General features: G+C 42.7%; 1 long non-coding RNA gene across 1 annotated transcript in view; it reads right to left on the bottom strand.

Annotated features, from left to right (window-relative positions):
* The window catches only part of LOC118165110, a 59,620-nt gene that overhangs the window by 7,780 nt on the left and 43,333 nt on the right, over positions 1 to 8,507 (bottom strand). The window contains exon 5 of the long non-coding RNA XR_004749869.1: positions 7,794 to 7,857. This is a non-coding gene — a long non-coding RNA (uncharacterized LOC118165110). The remainder of the gene's footprint in view (positions 1 to 7,793; positions 7,858 to 8,507) is intronic.

Raw genomic sequence — 8,507 nt, forward strand, 5'->3', positions numbered from 1 at the left:
AAGATCTAGCCACAATTCTCTGTTCAGCCAGGCTGGTCTTCTTCTGTGCCAGCTCATCTTTGGGCACATGGGGACAGACCAATCCTGAGCCTTTAAGATTACCTTCTTGAGGAGTGCCCAGCCTTCCTGGACTCCTTTGCCCTTCAGAACTGCCTCCCAAGGGACTCTGCCAACCAGTGTCCTGAACAGCTCAAAGTCTGCCCTCCAGAAGTCCAAACAGCAGTTTTACTGGTCCCCCTCCTGACTTCAGCAAGAATAGAGAACTCTGCCATTTCGTGGTCACTCTGTCCAAGACAGCTTCCGACCACATCTCCCACCAGTCCTTCTCTGTTTGTGAAGAGAAGGTCCAGCGGGGCACCTACCCGGGTAGGCTCACTAACCAGCTGCATCAGGAAACTCTCTTCCACGCTCTCCAGAAACCTCCTAGACTGCTTCCTCTGAGCTGTATTGCATTTCCAGGTATGTCTGGGAAGTTGAAGTCCCCCACAAGAACAAGTTCTGGTGATTTTGCAACTTCTGCCGGCTGCCTGTAGAACTCCTCATCTGTCTCCTCATCCTGGTTTGGCAGTCTCTAACAGACCCCCACCAGGATGCTTGCCTTGTTGGCCTTCCCGTTGATCCTAACCCACAGGGACTCAACTTTATCATTTCCAGTCTTGAGTTCTACGACATCAAAACACTCTCTAATATAGAGAGCTACACCACCACCCCTTCTGTGCTGCCTGTCCCTTCTGAAGACCCTACAGTCACTCATTGCAGCACTACAGTCATGCAGCACGTTTCAGTGATGGCAATCAAGTCACATCTTACCTGCCACATGATGGCTTCTAGCTCTTCTTGTTTGTTGCCCATGCTGCATGTATTAGTGCAGATGCACTTCAGTTGGGCCACTGCCTTCTCTCCCAGCCCTGACATTGTTCCTTCTGCACTTCTCTAATGAGCCTTATTCCCTCCCCATCCCCCTTCTTACCTAGTTTAAAGCCCTCTCAATTAGCTCTGCCAGCTCCTGGGCTGGTATCCGTTTTCCCCTTAGAGACAGGTGGAACCCATCTGCAGCTATCAGGGTGGGTAAAGCACCCCATGGTCAAAATAATAATAATAATAATAAAAATAAATAAATAAAAAAAATCTGTGTTGGCACCAGCCTCTGTGCCATGTGTTTATCAGGTGGGCTTTCTGGGTCCTCTCTGTACTCCTCCTCACCACTGTAGGGATGGAGGAAAACACCACCTGTACTCCCACTTCATCCACTAATCATCCCAGTCCCCTAAAGTCCCGTTTGATAGCCTTCAGGCTTCTCCCATCAATATCATCACTGCCAGCCTGGACTATCAAAAGAGGATAGTAGTCAGAGGGGCAAACCAGGTTAGGAAGGTTTCTGGCAATGTCCCTTTCCCTGGCCCCAGGGAGGCAGCAGACTTCCCTACAGTTAGGGTCAGGTTGGCAAATAGGGCCCTCCGTTCCCCTGAGAAGGGAGTCGCCTACAACGATTGCCCTTCTTTCTTTCTTAGTGGAGGCAGTCCTGAGGTATGGAGTAGACTTCCTTGCCGTAGGCATCCTCACCCACCAGTCTCTCAAGCTCCAAGGCCTCAAACCTGTTGTGTAAGGGCACCTGGGAAGGCAGGGCCAGTAGGGAGGAAGGTTGCCTGAGATGCCAAGCAGAGACCTGTTTCCATTCCTGTTCATCTCCTAGGCCCCCTCCCTCTGCCCAAAGGCAACAGGGCATGGGGTCTACCACTGTTTGGGGTGTCTCACCCCCCCGCCTTTCCTTCAGGCCTGGCAGGGAGTTGCTCCACCAGTCTGTCTCCCGCTCACACTCCCTGATGGCCCTCAACCTCTCCACCTCCTCCTTGAGCTCGGCCACCAGGCTAACCGGGCCATCCACCTGCTCACACCTCACACACACGGTGTCTCTGCCACCCTCAGAGGGCAGCAACATGCTCAGGCACTCCGTGCACCCACAGACCTAAACCACTGCATTTTCGAGCAGTCAGTCAGTCTGGGTCGCCACGAACTTTCTAGAAAGAGCTTTCTGCCTAGTGTACCACGCCGGTTTAGCTCTAGGTAGACAGCCGGTAGATGTGTTTGTTGTTCGCCTGAGCGGGATGGAACACTCTCTCCAGCCTGAGTTCGCACAGGGGCTGCCTCTGAATGGCCGGGGAGGGGGCGCTGCTGGCTCCGCCTATGCCTCGTCAGCTTCCTTCGCCAGGGCTGCCGGGCCCTGGCGGCTCCCTCGGCTGCCTGGAGCGGCCTCGATGCGGAGAAAAAAGCCGGGCCCGCCTCGATCCCCCGCCCCGCTGCACAACGCGTCTGCCCCGGGGCCGATCGCCTCTGCGAGGGGCTGCAAAATGGCGGCGACGCCCTACGTAAATGGCCCGAAATCGCTTTTCTGTGTCTTTGATGGATGGAAAAAAAGGGTTAAAAACATGGCATGATGCTGTAAATCAGGACTCGCTTGCTACTCTGAAAAAAATACGCTAAGAAAGATAGACAGCAGTGTTACATAATCTCGGAAAAACTGATGGCCCTCATATGCTTAATCAGCTACCTGTGGTGGGAAACACATGAAGTTTACTAAACCTTGAAAGATGATGTCACTCTTAATAAGCCAATACGTGTAATGAATTCCCTTGTTTATCTCCAAGATTCAGAAAGGGCTGTGAGGTTTATAACAAACTATGAGGCAGCAAAATTGTGTATCACCTGAACTGGCCAAATTTCAGCTGGCCCAGCCCCTTTGCTGTTGTTTGCGGATAATGTCCGCAAATCTGTGGCCTGCCAGGAGAAAGGAGGTGTCCAGCCGCTGCTGCTGGCAGGAGGTCCTTGCTGTCAGTGCAGACCCAGGACAGAAGCCACAGGGTCTCCATTCCTCTTCACGCAGCGGGCCATATCAAATTGCCCCGTGCCAGCCACCCCTCCTTTTTGTGGCCCTGATGCCAGGCCTGGGCTGGCAAGCTGAGGTTTGGATGCATCTGCAGATTTTTCAGGGCAAATTCAGATGCAAATAAGAGTGAGTACAAATGTGCCTAAGGGCAGCTTCTCACCTTGAAGCTTTGCAGCCTGACCCAGCCTATAGGATGCCTGCCAACATCAGCTAGGGAAGGGAATTTTCGACAAATACCCAGGACTGCTTCTCCTTGTGCGGCTTTCACAGGCTACTTTGAACCCTGAAACTGTCATGTTAGCCATACTCCTATCGACTGACTGCTCTAAATTTGGGGTGTTATCACCGTTTCCTAGAGGGCCTTCAAAGTGCTCTGAAAAGTCTTGGCCTGATATGCATTTTTGCTGCTCTGGCTGCCTCAGAAAAGATGGTTGACCTTTCTCAGAGCTTAGAGACCTGATGTCGTAGTTTTTTAAGGACAGAAGAGATCAGCATGTTCATCCATCATCCTCAAACATCATCCCTCTATCACTAGGAACAGACATGACCCTGGCATTAAAGCTTATTTTAAGTTATTTTCATAGCTGCTTCTCTGCATTTGTTTGACTGAGAGGAAAAAATATCAATCTGAAACTGCTTTACTATTTCATATTGTCTTATCAACATGTTTATCTTTTGGGGCGACAGGAACAGTAACCCCAGTACTTCTGTTTGTGAGTATTCACAGAGGTAAGGGGATTTAAGCAATTAGTGTATGCTTTGAAAGAAAAATTAGATCACCTTTACAAACATCATCATGTTGATGGAAATTCTCATTTTTATGCAAACCTTTTCCCTATAATTTCCTTTAAAAACACCTTCCTTGTATTATTTCCAGCTATCAGAATTAATCAACCAGGTATAGGCTAATCTCTGATACAGGGCAATGGCAGTACATGGAGAAACAAGCTTAAATTATGTCACTAGTGAGTCCAGAAAAGGATTGCAGTGATAAGGGAAGATGAGCTGAAACATTTATTTCACCTTATCTCCTACTCATAATAAAATAAAAAGAATGAATAATAAATAATTCTTTTTATAAAGAACTGGCTTTGTATGTCTTTCCCTGTACCCATAAAAAGTTCTCACAGGCGAAGTATAGCACTTGAGTTTATACAGTTTCATCCAAGGGACATTTGACTGTCTCCATATCGTGTGACTTTAGATCATACTTATTTTCTAAAGTTTAACTTTTTGTATCATGGAAATCCCATGTGGTATGCAAGCATTTTCATTTAAGGCAATTAAGCTGTCTTCATGAACAAGACTTCTGGATCTGCAAAACCAGTGTCAATAGATAAGTCATGGTGTGAGCTAGCACGGCTATCTGGGAAGTCGCTGTACTCCCCCAGGCACTACTGAGGCTGCAATTGTGGCATTTGTGCCTCTACCTCTATTTTTTGCTCATTCTGTTGACAGAGAACTTACCTCACTAGTCATCCCTGCCACACAAACTCGGTAAATCTAGTACGAACATTTTAAGAAAGGAGGGTTGGTGCATCCCTGTTTCTGTGGGCATGGTCACAAGGGCAGAGCCGTGTTTTCAGGAGGAACAAACATATTTGCACCGGTACTGAGCAAAACAGCTTGGGCAGCAGCAGCAACACACTGTGGCACTGGCAGTTCAGGATAAATTGGGCAAATCTGCCCAGAAATGAAGAGTCCATGCTGAGACAGCTGCTATGCACTAAGGTCCATACTGCAGAGCATCCTTCTCGTGGTACCCAGGCACCAGAGGTGCCTTTGCCCTTGTTGCAATGACACCTCTGATTACGGTGTAGGTGTTTTTTGCTGCTAGATACATCAGTGTGTTGAGACTGTTTTGTGCTGCTCTGGGGACATGAAGCAAAAGTAAATAAACATTTGCCAGACTGTTGAAATGGCTGGTAATGGCTACTAATTATGTAAGTCAAATAAAATAACTGGTGTTTGAATGACTGACCTTTAATTTCTATAACTCAGAGAGCATCCATTTGCTACAACAGTCAGACCTCAGCTGTGGTTACGTGGCTAAACTTGCTTTATTATTCAGAAATTCCTCTTTCTGACTGCTATAGCTTAGAGCCAAGTATTTTTCAACAAAGTTTATTACCACCTTCTCTGAATTTTAACCCCATGATGCAGGGTTAAGAAGTGGGTGCTTTTGAGGAGTTTCTGCTTTCAGATTTTCCCATATGTTTGGTGTCTGAGAGATGAGTTTCTTCCTATAGGATGTTTTATAGAAGAACAGAAATTACCATCAGAGTAATACAAAAGCTTTGATGAAATAAGACCATCTACAAACTGCTTCATGGAACTTGTGGAAATAATTGATTTAAAGCACTGTGACTGTCAGCAACTAAAACAATGCAGCTATTTTGCAGACCTGAATTGCCTGCTGAGTAACAGCCTACACCAACAAATAAATTATATTTCAGAGCTGTTAACAAGCTTATCTATTAATTTATGTGTGCATTTAAAAACTACTAAATAGAAATTTATTCCTGAATAAATACTAATCTCACTTTCGGAGGCAAATTGTCATTCAATTTTGTTTATTACAACAATGCAGAGAAAACACATTGTTTATGGAACTTAAGCCCAGACAATAGTCTGATTAGAGCTAGGACATTGGCAGGCAGAACTAGGAGTGACTTTGCATCTGTCACCTACATTAGTATAAATTCTTCAGACACTATTTGTATCTATTAATGACCAGATTATATGTCCTCAGATTAACAGAATTCCTCAGATCCTATTCTGCATGTCATTAATTTTGAGTCATATTGACCAGAGAATGAAAGACATGTAGGAATAATCAAAACTAGTCCACACTTTATTTGCATATAACTTTGTTTTGATTGAGGGTTTCTTTTTGAGCTTACTACTGTTGGCTAAATCCTTCCACTGATCCTGAACAAAGTATCCAGAAGTTGCTACCAGGATACACAGCTGTGAAGAATTGACAAGAAAATTGTTCTTAAGGTATAAGCACAGGCCAAGACTTGGAAGATCTGGTTTCAGGTCTCATCTGAAGACTCTCTGGAGGCTTTATCAAACCAGGTAATGTGTTTTCCTTCTTGCACTATCTGCTTTGGTTTTGGCTTGAGGTTTCCAGGCTTTTTGCAGGCTCCTAGACATCCACAGGTGGCAACTTGCTAAGGAGTGGTGAGTAATGGCTAAGGGAAAACAAGTTTACTCTTAGTCGGCTGATATTAGTGAAAGTGGGGATGTTTTAAAAGGGTCACAAATAAAGAAAGCTTAAAAGTCTACAAATTTAACTTTAACAAAGTTAAATTTAACTTTTTAACAAAGATGAGATGTCTTTGACCAGGTGGAGGTACAGCTCTTTGCACCATGGACACTTGATACAGAGCTGTAATGCCATTGGTATTGATGTAATACTGAAGTCTATCACTCCATTCCACAGGACCTCTAATAGAGATCTCCCATGCTGACCAACCCTATGATGCTCTATTTCTGCCCCAACATTATAGATAGCTCTTCAAGGAGTAACATGTCATGTTTTCCATTTTTTCTAGCTTTCCTAGTTTTCAGTTGCTCATGGTAAACATTGCCAACCTTCTGACAAGGTCAGGAAGGCAATAAAGACTGCAAAATACAAAGGAGAGGTGGATACCAAAAATATGCAGTTCAGGCCGCTTTGGCAACTTTGTGGGCCTGGCTCACATGCTTCTACATCTCAAGAGCATAAGCATCATAAAGGTGGGAGACCACAGCTTTGGGGAAAAAGAATATAAACCTTGTCTTAGTTGTCTGTGTAAATACAAACTTCATCCTCATGCACATAAATTTTATGTTGAGAGTTAGTTTAACAACTGGAAGAATGCTCCTTTAAAGACTGGGCCATTAAAAGGAGATATATGACCTTAAAACTTAGCCAATTTAGAGACAGTATCTTTCTATTTAATGAACAGATGCAGAGAAATATATATATATATATATATATATATATTATTTTTTTTTTTTTCTTGGAGATGGATTTATAACTACTAATATTTTCATTCTGGTGTTATCTTAGTGAATATGTTTTATGTTGTATGATGTACCATGGTTTTATATGGACATTTCGTGCTTATTATTCCTTGAAAATAATAATAATTTAAAAAGAAAAAAAAAAAAAAAAAAAAAAAAAAAAAAAAGGCCAGCAAATATGAAGAAAAAATGTGGAAAGCTATAATACTGGATTTACCTGAAATCCTAGCAATAATGTGTCAGAAGCTTTACCAAAAATAATAATAATAATAATAAAATGAAAACCTCTACTCTGAAAAGACACTGACTGAATGTCATAAACTGCCTGAAATCTGAACACTGAACTTGCATGCAATCATTCACTGGCATGCTTACATCTTTCGGATGAATGCAAATCTCTCAAACAGCATAAAAAATGAAAATATAATGGCCTCAGCATGCAAAATAAAACCCTAGTGTAAGATTAAATATATCCTAATGACTACAATTAATTGCAAAGGAGAATAAATCACTATATAAATAATTTATGTGTTTTATATATCATTAAAAAAGCCATTAACAATCAAACAGGAAACTGGCAGCTTGACAATTTTATGACACTAAGCAGGACTGCAATAGTGTGATTCTGACTTCATTTAAGACAATGACAAACCTTCTGTTGACTTACTTGAGGAGTGTCAATAATTTTTCATTTAAAAAAATCCATTTTTCTTCTGCATTGCAAAGGAAATCAAAAAGGCTCAGAAGTCTTGATAGACCAACATTTGTGATGGTTTAAGTATGCTTTACTTACTTCTATAAATTAGCAGAATAATTTGTTACAGTTAGGATTGCATTGTCAAATAACTCTTGCATTGCAGAATCCCCTTATGTTCTTTTGAAGTTTAATAGTTACTTTTTTCCTCTGATCAAGAAAGACTCTAAAAAACCCTCATAGTCTTATTGGATGGTTTGAGCCTCTAAAGATAACAAAAAAAAGGTAGATGATTTAGGAGAAGCCATTTTGTATTGTTAATACACTAAGTCTGTATTTACAAATAGCAAAAAGTGATCTCAATATTAGGGTAGTTGATATTTCTCATGTTTATATATTTTTTAAATTAGTGTTAAGAGTTTTGAAAATATTGTGCATAATAAAAGTATGATTAATGCTGAGAACAACAAACCAAAGAAAGAAAGAGAAGAAAAGGTAAGTTCAAACTGCAGCCAGTATCTGAACTATTAGTACTTGGCAGACAGTCAGTGTGGGTAATCCACTGCTTTGTACTTCAGCAGCAAGGTCAGAAAGCCCAGGGCAACTATGGAGGGGAAACCCATCAACTCCATTCCCGCTGGAGGACAGAGCCACAGAGAACCTGAAAACGCAGGCAGGAGAGAGCTTCTGTCCTGATCAAAAGGCAGGAAGAGGTAGTAGTACCTCTGCAAGACAAGCAGCCACACCTCCTGCCTGAGACCTTCTGCTCCTTCACCATGAGCTGGCATACTGGGATGAAGGTAGATATCCCACTTTAATCTGCTGTCTCCAGAAACAGTCAGAAGCTCTGCCATCTCCCCTTTCTCCCAGACATCTTTTTTTTTTTTTTTTTTTTTTTTTTTTTTTTTTTTTTTT

This window comes from Oxyura jamaicensis, chromosome 3, assembly GCF_011077185.1.
Source record: "Oxyura jamaicensis isolate SHBP4307 breed ruddy duck chromosome 3, BPBGC_Ojam_1.0, whole genome shotgun sequence".
In the NCBI taxonomy this organism is placed as follows: domain Eukaryota; kingdom Metazoa; phylum Chordata; class Aves; order Anseriformes; family Anatidae; genus Oxyura; species Oxyura jamaicensis.